This window comes from Calidris pugnax, unplaced genomic scaffold (genome assembly GCF_001431845.1).
Source record: "Calidris pugnax isolate Ruff unplaced genomic scaffold, ASM143184v1 scaffold5, whole genome shotgun sequence".
Classification (NCBI taxonomy): domain Eukaryota; kingdom Metazoa; phylum Chordata; class Aves; order Charadriiformes; family Scolopacidae; genus Calidris; species Calidris pugnax.
In genome coordinates, this window is record NW_015090814.1 from 59,906 (window position 1) to 75,092 (window position 15,187).

Genomic DNA, 15,187 nt, shown 5'->3' on the forward strand with positions numbered 1-15,187 from the left:
GGCCTGCTCTGAAATCTAAACCTTTTTGTTTTTTCCCTTTTTTTTTCCTTCCTGGCCCCCCCCCCCCCCCAAGCTTTTCCATAGATTTTGTTTCTTCCTCTTCACATTGTCCCTTTCCTATGGGGTTTTTAATCTTCTTTCCAATTTATATTGCTGTCTGTTTGCTTAGCGGAGTTGCATTTTCTTCCCAGTCTTGGATAATTAGGACATGTTGCAAAATAAACACGTGTTTCGACTCTTAATAATACCGCTTTCTACCCAAAGCGTGGAGGATGCTTCGGGGGGGGTGGGAAGAACTGGCTGGTTCCACCAAAGCCCCATGAAGTCTCACGTTGAACCCTGGGTGCTTCTTGTCAAGGGGGGGGATTGGCAGTGAAAAGCCAGAGGCGGGGGGGATCACTTGGGTGCTGGAGCCTGGTGGCAACTTTCTGATGGTTCTTCACGACCCTTTGAATAGAAACGGCCTCTCGTCGTTTCAAACATTGTTTTCATGAAAATCCTGTTCCCCCATCGTTTTAAGATTTAAGAAATAGACCTGTAATAGCTCCTCTTGCTCTGTGCGTGGAGTAGTTGTGAGCGGGGAGAGCGTTGTCCCATCACACTCCGTGTGATGTGATGTGGGGACGGCTGTTGTGGGATATCCCTTGCCCAACAAGAGGAATTTGGGGTGTGGGGAGGAGCTCCTGTGGGGAAGTGTGTGATATTTTTGTAAGGAGAAGGGAAGGTTTGGAGACGGAGGAGTATGTGACTGGTGGTAAAGCAGATCAGAACCTGGAGCAAGTCCAGGGAAGACTTTAATAAAGGCACTTTTGTCCTGGATCTTAAAATAGGAAGCCTGTGGATTTATTTACAGGGTAAACAGGATTTTGTTAAATGGGTAGTCTCTAGGTGCGAGGGAATATACCGGTCGTTCTTTGGGAGAGGATTCGGGGAAAACTGACTAAAACTGAACTGAAAGCTGGAGTTTTAGAAGTAAAGAGATCAGTGGTAGGATAAAACAAGGAGGAAAAAGTCTTCATCGGAGAAAGCGTTGGGGGTAGTGCTGCTCCAGGAGAAATGTCAAACAAGCCCTCACGTGGGAGGAAGGGAGAAATTCAGTTAAAGTCTTCGGTATTGACAGCTTGGGTGAGCTAGTAAGCGGGAAGTCTGAGTTGATAATAACTTTATCGTAAGAAAATACTCCTGACTTCAGAGAGGATTCATCGATGCGGCTGTTGAGGCTGAAATCCAAAGCTGAGTTGTTACTTGGTAAAATATCTTGCAGGGAAGCGTGTGATGGTCTGGGCTGCAGAGAATAGCAGTTTAGTATTTCTTTGAGTTGAAAATAAGATGACCAGAAAGGAGATACGACTGACTTTGTTTTTAATGCTCCATAGAAGGATTAAAGAAAGGCAGGGAAAGATGAGGCTAACAGATGTTCAAATATCGCTCTGATAAGGCTGAGATAAAATTGTAGGTAGGTAAGAGACTGGTAAATTTCAAGGATGCATCTTAATTAGTCATTTAGGATATAACAAATGTTTTCAAAACCTTACCTACCCCTGGGCAGGAGAGCATATCCGAAGCCCAGAAATCCGGCATCCCGGGGAACTTGCTGCTTTTAGTTCTATATTTGAATCTGTGTTGTTTGTTCATGTGGGATCAGAAATACCAAAACGACCATAGCTGTGGTTATTAGCTTGAAATAAGATCTAAGAATATGATTTTTTTTTTTTCTTTTTTTTTGCCTCAACTCTCCGGCCTACATCTAGGCAAGTCCTGTGGCTCGTTGAGGATGTGCACTGGTTTGCGCTGCTCTCGGACTGGAGTAGCTGGATTTTGTTGGTTTTGGTGGTTTTACTGCAAGGCAAAAAGCCAGGTATCTCCAGTGGTTGGGTCGAGAGGTATGTGGACAATGTTGGTAGGTCCTGGGAGGATCTTGCAGACTTTACAGGGTGGTATGGTCCATGTCAGGATGGCTTCAACGAGGGCCCTGTGTCGCTGTGGCCGTTGCTTCTGTGAGTTCAGAGATTCCTTTAAACTCTGATGAGGGGGACTCTTGAGTAAGAGCATAATTCTTGCCTCAAGTTGTTTTAACCGTGAAGAATTAAACTGAGAGTTTATAGTGAGCAATTTAATCTCTCTCCTGATTTAGGAGGGAATCATTCAGAAAGTGAGCTAAATAGGGGTTTCTTGACTGCCTCAGGAGGTAAGTCTGGGAGAGACCCGCTAAGTAATTCACTTTATTTATCAGTCCTGTTATGAGGTGTCTGCTGCGCTTTGCATTCACTCGGCTCTGTGAATGGGGTACAGCCTTATTCATCCTCACTTTAATCATCGGTCTTTCATCGCTGGGGAAGTGAATAAGCAGCCCTCGGCTTCACTTCCCCCCTCTTGATCTCTGCAAAGGTACATTGTCGTTTTGTTGTGTTTCTTTTTGGCACAGAAGCCAAGTGAAGGCGGTTCTGTGATTCTTTAATTCCACTGTAACCTTCTCAGAGGTGACTGAAAAAATTGCATCGGTTCCACCTGCGTTTCTGCTTTGCTGCAGTTCCACAGTAATCATAGAATCATAGAATGGTTGGAGTTGGAAGGGGCCTTAGAGATCATCCAGTTCCAACCCCCCTGCCCTGGGCAGGGACATCTCCCACCAGACCAGGTTGCTCAAAGCCCCATCCAGCCTGGCCTTGAACCCCTCCAGGGATGGGGCAGCCACAGCTTCTCTGGGCAACCTCTCAGTGTCTCACCACCCTCACAGCAAAGAATTTCTTTCTGGTATCTAATCTAAATCTCCCCTCTTTCAGTTTAAAACCATTACCCCTTGTCCTGTCACTACACTTCCTGACACAGAGTCCCTCCCCAGCTCTCCTGTAGCTCCCTTCAGATATTGGAAGGCTGCTATGAGGTCTCCTCAGAGCCTTCTCTTCTCCAGGCTGAACAACCCCAGCTCTCTCAGCCTGTCCTCACAGGGGAGGTGCTCCATCCCTCTGATCATCTTCGTGGCCTTCCCCAGGACCCGTTCCAACAGGTCCCTGTCCTTCCTGTGCCGAGGACTCCAGAGCTGGACACAGTACTCCAGGTGGGGTCTCACTAGCACAGAGCAGAGGGTCAGAATCACCTCTCGTTATTGTCCCATAATCCCCAGCCCATGCTGCCTTCCCTCACAGCAGTGACTCCTACTCCTGAAGGTACTTTTGCATTTTAAACAGGATTTGAACCTCGTGGCAGCCATGCAGGAGGAAGGGGCTGTTTCAGAGAAATGGTGTTGCTGTTGGGAGAATTGGCTGGGTTTTGTGTGGCTTTTCACTTATCATGGTTAGATTCGGAGAAATGCTGTGGTTAAGGTGGCTCCTTCTCGTGGAAATAAGTTGATGAGTCCATTTCCATTCTGATGGAAATAAGCTAATGATCTTTAAGGTCCCTTGCAACTCTAATGTGATTGTCCTGTAATCCCCAGCCCGTGCTGCCTTCCCTCACAGAAGTGACTCCTACTCCTGAATGTACTTTTGCATTTTAAACAGGATTTGAACCTCGTGGCAGCCATGCAGGAGGAAGGGGCTGTTTCAGAGAAATGGTGTTGCTGTTGGGAGAATTGGCTGGGTTTTGTGTGGCTTTTCACTTATCATGGTTAGATTCGGAGAAATGCTGTGGTTAAGGTGGCTCCTTCTCGTGGAAATAAGTTGATGAGTCCATTTCCATTCTGATGGAAATAAGCTAATGATCTTTAAGGTCCCTTGCAACTCTAATGCCTCACAGCCCAGCTCCCCCCATCCAAACCAATGATTACTTCGTTTTGGGGTGTTAAAATAGAAAACCTTGGCTATAAAAGAGATGGCAGGTGATACCTCCCCCCATCCAAACCAACGATTGCTTCGTTTCGGGGTGTTAAAATAGGAAACCTTGGCTATAAAAGAGATGGCAGGTGAAAGGAATTGCTTTCATTGCAGTTATTTCAAAAATTAATCTCCTTGATCTGTTTCTCTCCTTCCACCACCAGTCAGTCCCCTTTTCCCAGCTTCTTCCCCCAAAAGAGAGGAAACCAGAACGCCTGCCTTTCTGCCTGCTTCTCCAGCTGAAGGGTGGTCAACCTCCGGCTTGTCAGCGGTTCCCTGCTGAGATGGTGGCGTGATGGGTGGCACGACTGGACTGTGCAGTGTGGGGATGGTTGGGCAACCTGAATTTTTGCTGTGGGAGGAGGAACTGGACTCGTAGGGGCTCTTGGAGGAAGATGTTACAGAGCCAGCTGGAATACAGGCTGTGTTCCCCATCTTATCCCCTGGTGGGACTTCTGGGATCTGCTGCTGTCTTCCTATGTGGTTCTGTCTCTGTGGCACCCAGAGATTCGTGGTGTGCTCTGTGGTGGCCCAACATTAAGGTTTTTGGTGGGCAGCTGGTAGAGCGAGGAAGGCTGAAAACCCCCTTGTCTAACGTGCTATGGTGTAAGGATGGTGGTGGTGGTGTGGGGCAGGGTGCTTTTTCTCTTCAGCGCGTACTGAAATGAGTTGTTTCTGCGTTGAGGTGCCTCCAGGTAGGCAATGAACTTTGAATAGCGAGATAAGGACTCCGGCAGCCGAGCTGCCCCCTTTGCTGCTGTCATCGATTCCGTTTGGCTGTGGGAGTGATGTATGTGACACATGTTCACTTCTTGCTTCTCAAGTGAAATGGCACGTCCGCAGTAGGCTGTCCATCACGGAACGAGGCAGGTCGATCTCTGGAGAGAAGTCACGGGGCAGGAAACCTGGAGACCAGGCATCTAGAACGTGTTGGTGCTGGCCTGTGGTACAGCACCTTGCAAGGCATTGGCTCCACTGCCTCTCCCTCCAGGTTCTTTCTCATGGAGGTTGTGAAAATAGGCACGTCAGCCTTCCTGTCACTGGTTTGCTTGGATACTGGTGGCAACATCAGGAGAAAGGAGAAAGAGAAGAGAAAGAGAAGGAGAAGAGGAGGCTCCGGGGAGACCTAATAGCAGCCTTCCAGTACCTGAAGGGAGCCCACAGGAAGGCTGGGGAGAGCCTGTTTAGAAAGGCCTGCAGTGACAGGACGAGGGGCAATGGCTTCAAGCTGGAGGGGAACAGCTTTAGACTGGAGATGAGGAGAGGGTTCTTCACTGTGAGGGTGGTGGAGCACTGGAACAGGTTGCCCAGGGAGGTGGTTGAGGCCCCATCCCTGGAGATATTCAAGGAGAGGCTCGACGAGGCCCTGGGCAACCTGGTCTAGTTGGGGGTGTCCCTGCTGACTGCGGGGAGGTCGGACTAGATGGCCTTTGGAGGTCCCTTCCGGCCTGGACAATTCTATGATTCTATGAAAAGAGCGAGAGCTTTGCCTTCTCTGAAATACCTGTAGCTTCTCTCCATGGTAGAGAAGCTGAGATTAATGGTCACTTTCTCAGGGTTTTTTTGAGTGTTTTCTTTTCTTTTTCTAAAGTAGGATGAAATCTGCAAAGCTTTTCCTTACCTTCCTCTTCTAATTAAGTTATCCTTATCTTGCTATTATATTTGTAAGAATTTTTTTTTTTTTTCCTCTGCTGGAGTGTTGTACTTTAATTATGACAGTCTTTGTACAATAATTTTTTTTTTTTTTTGTAGCTCTGAAGATAGCTGAAAGCTATTGAACGTCTTCTTGTGGTCCACCTAATCATTTCTAAGTCAGGGGAATGGTTTGAGAAACGCAGTGAGCTAATTTAACCGGACATTGTTCTGAAAGGAGAAGTTTCCTCTTTTGCCTTTGTCCCCCTGCACCCTTCCTCCCAACCACATGGCTCTGCTACTTTGTTAGAGCAGCAGTGCTTGTCAGGTCCTTCTGTGAACCACTTTAGTTCACTAAAATGGCAGAAAAATAACTCGGTAAAATGGAGAGCATTTTGCTGTTGTAATGAATCAAACTGGCTCATAAAAGGATCTGATGAACACCAGAGCTGGTACTAAGGATGAGGGGGGTCGGTGGCTTGGAGAGCAGCAAGCCCTTTTCATCTTTTCATTTTGGTGGCAGTGAGCAAGTGGATTGGATCAGTTGCCTGGGAACCTTCATGGGAGAAAGAGAAATAGAGTAATCATCTGTGAAGCAAAGGACACCAAAAGAAAAATTTGCTGGCCTGAGTTCAAATTGATATTAAAATTTGTTTATTCTAGCGGTGGTATGGATTGCATGCTATAAACAGTTTGTTAGAATTAATAATCTCCTGCCCAGAAATCAGTTTTTCTCTTGAGCTAGGGGAACAAAAGCCTTAAAGATTTACTGATGTGTAAGTGGCTTGTCTGATATTTCAAATTTAAAGTATTTAATCTTTGAAACAATCTATTCACAAGAAAGTATGTTGCTCTGCTGGGAGCGTGTGTGATTTTTCTTTTTTTTTGGCAAGCTTGAAGTTCTCCATTAAGTTCATCAACCTGAGCCAATTTGTATGTCTCAAATTTTATGAAATCAATGTTTGATTCAGTTATTCAGAGTTTCATCTCAAGTATCCCCATTATTCCTGTTAGTTTGAGATGGTCTGAGAGCTCTTGGTGATAGTAGATGGCTCAGGCTGTTACTTCCCATCATAGTCTGGAGCTTTCTCATAACGAAATGAACATGCTTATTTAAAACTGGTGGAAAAATTACGTCACGAGTAAAATAACACGCTGCTTCATTACTCCTGTAATACTGTACTCTTGTTGCTCTCCAGAGAGGGAAATGGGCAGTTTACACCGTGTAGCTCAGCAGAAGAATGAACACCTCAGGAAAACCAAGGGATTGTGACTGTGGCTCCTGCTCAGGCCACCTGCCAGCTCCAGGGGACTTCTTCAGCGAGGCAGAAAGGCAGCATGGGAAGCTGCTGGCTTTTTGGGGAGCCCTGGTTATCTTCTAAAGTTATTTGTGTAAAGAGCCTGCAGTGAGACAGAAAGGGGCTTCTTAGCAGGTGGAAGAGTGGGATCTCATGCTTTCGTTCCCATTTTTCTCCAGATTTGGGCAATTGTATGTGCCTTGATGGAAGGTAAAGATAGAATCATAGAATGGTTCGGGTTGGAAGGGACCTCAAAGATCATCCAGTTCCAACCCCCCTGCCCTGGGCAGGGACACCTCCCACTAGAGCAGGTTGCTCAAGGCCCCATCCAGCCTGGCCTTGAACCCCTCCAGGGATGGGGCATCCACAACCTCCCTGGGCAACCTGTTCCAGTGTCTCCCCCCCCTCGTAGTAAAAAATTTCTTTCTGAGATCTAATCTGAATCTTTTTTCTTCCAATTTAAAACCATTTCCCCTTGTCCTATCATTACCCTTCCTGGCAAAGAGTCCCTCCCCAGCTCTTCTATAGGCTCCCTTCAGATATTGAAAGGTCGCTATAAGGTCTCCCCGGAGCCTTCTCTTCTCCAGGCTGAACAATCCCAGCTCCCTCAGCCTGTCTTCATAGGAGATGCAATAGTTATGCAAAAACTTGCTGTAGTTACCCAAAAACCCTGATGTGGTGCACAATCTAGATTCTTCTCTGCAGGTTTTACATCTTAAAAATTTCTCTTTTGGGAGCTACAGGAGATGGCAGGAGGAGCAAGAGAGAGGGGACTTGGAGAAATTCTGGCACCGAGGATATTGCAAGCTACTTCTGGTGAAAACTGTGTGAGGAGAGGTGGCCCTGCCCGGCGTTGTGTGTGTTCAGAGCGAATATTGTAGTTACTAAAAGCAGCTTGTTTACATTAGGAACTGTATGTGCTAGCTCTAATGGGCTTTAGGAAGCCCAAAGCACAGCTGTAAAACATCTGTCTCTGGGACCAGATCTTGTCTGTCTGATGAATTTTTTGTCCTGCATTTCATGTTCAAATTTAAAAAAAAAAGAAATAAAACTTTTTAATAGAAAAGTTCTTAGCTGTCCTGCTTGAAGAGTGGTTTACTCTTGAAGGGCTATCAAAGGGCTATCATGCTGTTGTCTTGAACGCAGAACTTAAAATAGTGACTCAGTATTAACTTAACTCCACTTCCTCTTTAATCCGATCATCTTGCTTGCTATATGACCTTATAACACCTTAATTTAAAGGCTGCTTATTCCAGTGGATTAAATTTGGAGGTGTCTGGAGTGGTGGGCATTGCGACAGGAAGGGTTTAAGGGGAACTGAGAAACAGTGTTGCCTCAAAAAAAAAAAAGGTGGTGGTGGTGGGCAGTAGGAGGTATTTTCCCACTTGCTGATGTGTGGTCTGTGTGATCACAGAATCACAGAATCTTTTAGGTTGGAAGGGACCTTAAAGATAATCTTGTCCAACCATCAACCTAACTGACAAAAATAGACACCCACACCATAGATGGCCCAGGGCTCGTGGAAAGGTCAGGAGAAGTTTTGAGAGCCTGGTTCTGCTGTGCCCTGAGAAAAAAAGCTCATTTCCAGTGAGTGAACGTGATGCTCTTTGTCTCGGTTACACGTGGAAGCGGTAGAAGGCAAAATAATCTCTTCAGTGGAAGCACCTCCATGGGTTGGGATGGTTTGTCTTCTTTTCAAAGTTGGTGGGCTGAGCCAACTTCTGACCAAGGCCTGGTCAGAAGCCAGGAACCTGACTGCTCCTCCAAACTGGTTATACCGGGTTCGTAATGGTGTATTTTGAGGTCTGCCATATTGGGATTTGTAGTAGTTGCTGTTTACCCAGCAGCTCTCGTCAGATGAGCTTGGTTCTTTACCAAGTGTTAATTTGGCCTTGCTACTGCCCTCGTGAAGTAGAGAAAGACTATTCTTAAAAACAGTTGATATTTAGCACTTTTTGAAAAAAAATCTGTTCTAAGTGTTTAGTGTCTATTCCCGACTAGTCTGCTGTTTTTCTGAATGTATGACTTCTTCCTTTAAATACTTTTTGCAGGAGTATATTCTGAACAGTTATATGTTGTGTATTGGGTTTGGGGACTATAAGCTTTCACCTTGTCCTACACAGTTTCCTAAAGAAGCTCTGCCAAATACTCTGTTGAATATTGAGTTTATGCTTAGGAGCAGAAAGAGTTTAGATAGTGTATTTTCTATTCTGTGCCATTAGCCATTTTGACTAGTATTTCCTGTGGGGGTTTGTCTTCCATCTCGGGTCAAGTATTTAACTTAACTACAACCAAACAACCTCTTTGAAGAAGCTGTGTGGTTCCAAGCCAGGGTATGTAATTTGTTGGGTGTGATCTGGGAGTTACGGTGAGTTTTACTGTACCTGTGAAAACTTTGATCGTTACGAGTCCTTGAAAATTAACCATTGGCTTCTGCTGCCTTGTGTGTGCGGTGGAGGTTGGGCTGTGCTCAGCATGGAGTGGCAGCAGGACCTTCCTTGTCTCCTGGAGGAAGCAGGCGTAGACTGGAAGGTGCAAAGAAGCAGAGTTCTTCCCTTGCTCACCCACAGCAATTGCAGTCTCTTCTGTATTTGCTGAAGGAAAAAAAAAATCTGTAGCCCTAATTTGTACTCCTAATTTAGGAGATGAGCATCGCCCCCACTTTATAGGTAATAGAGAGGGTTTGTTTTCAGCAGCTAAGACGTGTCACAGTGACTTGTGGATTGGAGCTGAGGATTGAATTCAGTCTCCCCGTAATTCCTTTAAGTGCTTAACCTAAATATGTTGTAGTTATTTTAAGTACCTTTTTATAACAGTAGTAAAACTTCAGGCCAGTGCTTTCAGTTGATATTACGTCTTACAACTGCCGTTCAAATCAGAAAAATGAGGAATATTTTAATTTTTTTACCGCTTAGTGTTCTTTTTAATTCTTTCTCCTTCAAACGTGAAAAAATGTTTTTAATACAAGGTCAGAATTCCTTAAGTTTCAATGTCTAAGACAACTTTTTTTTTCTTTTTGTTACTCATAAACTGAATTTAAGAACTGCTGTAGATACTGAGTAGCATCCAGAGAAGTGCTGCTTGTGCCACAGGAGTCAGTATTGTCAGTGTTTCCGTTACAACCCTTATCCACCCCTTTTTTTTAGCCCTCAAGGGGCTAAAAAGAGATCATAAACTGTCTGATTTTTTTGCTGTTGGAACAGGCTAATCTTTCATACAGGACTAGTAGAGTTTCAGCAGAGTCTGGTACTCACTGCTCTGGGTGTCCTTGTCTCGTTCATGCTGTGGTCCTCTCAGACGTTGCAATCTCCCTTGCATCCATGCAGTACTGATAACACGGACTGAAATACAGTTTCTTCATGAAAGGAAGGTGAAATGTTATACTGGAAATTATGTATTATTGAAGTAGCGTATTTATCAAGAGCGATTAAAACTATGTTACAAATACGATCTTGCTTTTTTTAGTACCAGAGAATAGCTCTGCCTGTTGAGACCATCATCCAGAACCTTATTTCACAGGGACCACGGTGGAGGCTATCCAGAAACAGAGCAAGCCCCTTTATAGCCCCCACAGCTCTGCACCTCAGAATTAGCTCCAAAAAAAAAAGTGATAGGTAACACTTAATGAATTTTTCTTGCATGAATTAATCTAGTCTTTCCTTGGTCTGTGTAAACTCTTGGCTTCCATTGGGACCATGGCAATGAGTTCTGCAGCTTAAGTACACATTGTATGAAGAACTGCTTCCTTTTATTTGTTTTATTTTGAACCTGCCACCTGCTAGTTTTGTTTGATGTTCTCTAGTTTCCTTGTTAAAAGCAAAAAGCCAACAATGGTTCGCTACTTACCTGCTCCGTCCACTGATTTTGTAGACTTTCTTAGGCTCTCCCTGGTTGTCCCTTCTCGAGGCTGGAGATTCTGAAGGGTGTTTAAGTGCCTGTTGCCCCCTCTTTGGTCCTTCAGCAGTCTTATTCTTGAAGTGGAGGTGGGCAGAGCAAGCACTGGCACTGCAGCAAGATGTGGGTATCTCACAGACTTGTGCATCTCATCTCTCCTACGATTCTGAGTTTGGTGGTTTTTTGTTTTTTTTTTTCCTTAAACATTCTGCTTACCCTTCTGACAAATCTTGTCTTCCCTAGATGTGTTTATTCTACCTCCCAAACCTCTTTCTTGACAGTGAGGTAATGGGGTCAGAGCTCAGGAAAATGTATGCAAAACAGTCGGATTGTATTTTCTCAGGTGCATTGCCTTCTGTTTACCTGCGCTGAATCTCATCTGCATTTTATTACACCTTCAACCGGGTACGATGAAGGTCTGCTGCTTCCTGCATAGTTGATTTTCATTTTTAGCAAAATGAACTTGTTAATACTATCAGCAAACTCACTTCAAGGCTCACCAGCTGTTTCTAGATCTTTTATGTATGTGCTAAACAATACAGGTCAGGAAAAGTCGGGGGATGTTTCCTCACATATTTTTTTTCCTGTTTTTTGAGCTGGTTACTTATCCATGTGGAGACCTTCCCTCTTTAGCTGCTGTAGCTTAGTTTCTTTAGGAATTGTTGGTGGAGGACCTTTGTTCAGCAGATGGCACATGTTCTGGTCATCCCAGTTAGCTCAGACTTTGACCACTTACCAGTTGCTTCAAACAATTCCCATGTATTAGTAAGACAGGACTTTTCTATGGAAAAGCATCAATGTCTGCTTAAACATCATGGTCTACTTAATTACGCCCCCATGAACAATCTTTCTTAGTTTCTACCAATTTGTCCTGGTGAGGCATTGGACTTGCTGGTCAGTAGTTCTTGATGGTCTGAAGGTATGACCACCTTTCAAAATTGATGCACCATTGATGTGAAAGCAGTGCTTGACACCGAGATATTATGTGTTACAGTGGATACATGGGCTGTTCTATCCTTCAGCTTTTCAGCTTTGGTGAATACCATCTGGCTTTGGTGACTTGCTGCTCTCTGCTTTGGTTTGACCAATGGATGGGCTGTTCTATCCTTCAGCTTTTCAGAACTCTTGGTGAATACCATCTCACTTTGGTATCTTGCTGCTCTCTGCTTTGGTTTGACCAATGCTACCTCTGAGGCTTTATTCGCCGAAAAAGACGAAAGCCTCCCCTGGTTTCTCCAGTGACAGTGGATGCAAAAAACCTTTAATTTTTGTTTATTTTCTTGGAGTTTTGCCTTCATGTCATGGTTATATGTTAGCCCAGTGGATTCTCTAGCAGGCTTTTGTGAAAGGACCTTTTATTACTTTGCCCCTTTATGAACATACCTTTTGTTTGCAATTTTACTTGCTAATTCTTTTTTTTCCAATTTATTCCCTTCTTGATGGAGAAAACGTTCTTACTGAGAGCGTCTTCTGCTTGTGGTTTAACTTGTGATTTTTGTGACGAATTTTTTTTCTTCTCTGATCTCTGCATTTTCATCATAGTATTTTTTTCTCCATTGTCTGCAAATGTTTTGTCCAACTGTCTCATTTTGGTTTTGTTACCAAGCTTCCTCATTTTCATGTGTTTTTCTCTTTGAAAGCAATAACTCCAATAATGTATTTTTGTTGTTGGTGGTTTTTTTTTTTAGGAATGCTAAGCTTAAATATGTGGTGTTTGGTTTTTTTTTTAGGAATGCTAAGCTTAAATATATTTAATGGATTTCATTAACAGTAGCCGTGAGTCATGGTATAGTCAAGTCAAATATGATATGGACAAATCGGAATGTAATATAATTTGTTGGATGTTGAAATAGTCCGTAATTTAGTTAAAATGCAGCAGTGTTGCCCTGTGTGCTTCGCCGTAACTTCGGAGAAGTTGTTTGATAAATATGGTTTATGTGCTTTTATAGCCTGTTTTCTTCTTGCCAGCAAACCAGTCACCTTACCGAGCTGTACAAGTGGCACGGAGATTTATTTTGATTGCCACTGATCTATTGAAGAAGTGAGACAAAGTATGTGACTGTGTTCCTCGGTTATAATTCCCCATCAATTGTCAATTGATGCATTTGTTCAAATGCACAGTATAAAACGGCATCACAATCAAGCTGTAGTTATCATGGGAACCATAACTTTGCCTTTTCTTTTTCTTGGCTTCCTATGTGAAAACCCGTACTGTAGTATATTATTTAATTGTTTAGTACTGAGGTCTCTCTGTTTTATCACAGTATGTGACGTGCTACAGTACCACTCTGTATAAAAACCTTTGGTGCTTGAATCAGTGGTGGAACAGTAAGAGTTTATTCATGTCTTCATGTATGGATATACGAGCACCATATTTAGAAAAAAACGTTTGCACAAATAATAACCACTTTTTTTGGAGAATTATGTTGCTTTACTTAACTGAGAAGTACTTGGAGTGTAGTAGTCTATAACTCTAAAGTCATAAGTGTCAACTGTTACCTCTGTGTTTCATTTGATAATTTCTGCTCTCCTGAAAGTTTCTTGGACTTTCAGAGTAGTCTGTAATACACATTCATGCAGTATTTCAGCATAAGCAATTGAATTTTAGGGGGCTTTACGCTTCAGTAACGGAAAAAATGTTTGCTGTATGAAGATCATGAAATATTGGAGATCCCATAGTCATGGAAATAGGCAAACTGATTTTATAAAGAAGGAGCAGTTGCATTTCCAAAATGGATGCCCTGAAAGGTGGCCGGTATGAGTTTGTAACACTTTGAAATAAACAGAATTTTAAGAGAGACCTTACAAAATTCTTTTGTTTTCTTTCCACCGAGAACGCAGGTGCCTTGAAAGGCTTGTGCCGAGTCTGATTGTTGAGGAGTCACAGTTGTGCTTTGATAAGTTAATTTTTAAACTTTCACATGAAACTTACTTCAGTTTCTAGATAGCATGCCGTAGGTACAGGATAAGCTCCTAGTTGTTTTGTTTTCTTCTTGAAATAAGTGCAATTGCAATCAGTGTGCTTATAGGTAAATTTGTTGAGGGTAACAGGGAAAGAAGCTATATATAAGTATAGGGTTTTGGTTTAGGAAAGAACTTAAAGGAATTCTAGGATGAGGTTATTTCTTAGGGCAATTAATACTAGCAAAGCACCTAGGAGACAGTAAAGGAGTGGGTTTCTGTCTGCAAAGTAAAGGTTCGTAACAAAATTTGAAGTAACAAGGGTTAAAACAGATGCAGCCTAGACACAATCAAAAGCAGTGTGTTGTGAGATGGCAAATTCTCTCAGGTGGTGCTTAATGAGGGGGGCTCTTGCCATTTAAAGTAACACGTTTTTAACTTCTCCTAAGTAACTGTCATGAAAAATAGAGGGGAGACGTGGAATTTCTTGGTTTAAAAACTGTGCAGTTGTTGTGCATTAGTACGAGGTGTGTCTCTTATTGGAAGATCACAAGCTATCAATCATTTAGTGACTGGATTTAAGTGGAATTGGGGCTTTTATAGGCTGATTTATTAGAATGCGTTGTTTATAGGCACGTTTAAAAGTGTCCCTAGCAAATTTGATATGAAAAAAATGGCATGAGGACAGTTGGAGATGATTTCGTCACAGTCTATGAATAGCTGATAAACAAAATGAAGTGCTGTAATGCTGTCGTTTCCTCCCTTAACCTCCGTGTCCCCCAGCCCACCCCCACGCACGTGGGATTCTGAAAGCGGCATCGGGAGGGGGAAGTAGGTCTTAATCTAGTAGCATGAACAAAGCTATGGATTATAGGTATCTGCTCCTCTTTCTGTCATCCCTCTCAAAGGCATATATCACTTCTGTTAACCCTGTCCCCCAGCAATAAGGTAATATCTTTTGGAGCTGGCAACAGGCTTTTAAAGGGCTGTGCTCCGTCAAGTCCGTTCTTAACAAAGACCTCGAAGTAGCTGGGTACTGCACCACAAATGACAATTACTCATTAAATTGTAACCTTGAATTGCTGAAAACTGAGAGGACTGTATATTAGGTTTCTTGATCTCAAACGACGTTAGAAGCTCAGTGTTTTCAGGCTGAAATACGCAAAAGGTATCAAACTAAAAGGCAGGACAAGCCTTTCTGCAGGGCAGATAAGTCTTTCAGATAAGTTTCGTGTTGATGATTTAATGATCTTCTTAGTATTATCTTTTTTTTTAATTGAAAAGGCTGTTGATTGGTGGTATGAAATTAAATCATGTGCTTTGGGTTCCACGTGTCCCTGTTTTGCAGGATTTATGGAGTAGTTACGCATCAGCAGAATGGAGTCCCAACACAGGGTTGTTTGTAGGATAAAATCAAAACTGACTCTTTGACAGTAAGCTGTCAGTTTTCCTTCCTTTTTCAAAGACTTGGATATGTACTTGTTCCTTCTGGTCTACCCTGAAGTTTAACAGGGTGGTAGGGTTCATCCTGATTTAACTACAACAGCAAGCTTTGGGAAATTTTATGTGAGAACTACTTAAAGTAGTTCATAAAGACTGTCCCTCTGTGGTTCTGATGCCTCCTTTTTGCTCCGTACAATTATTGATCCG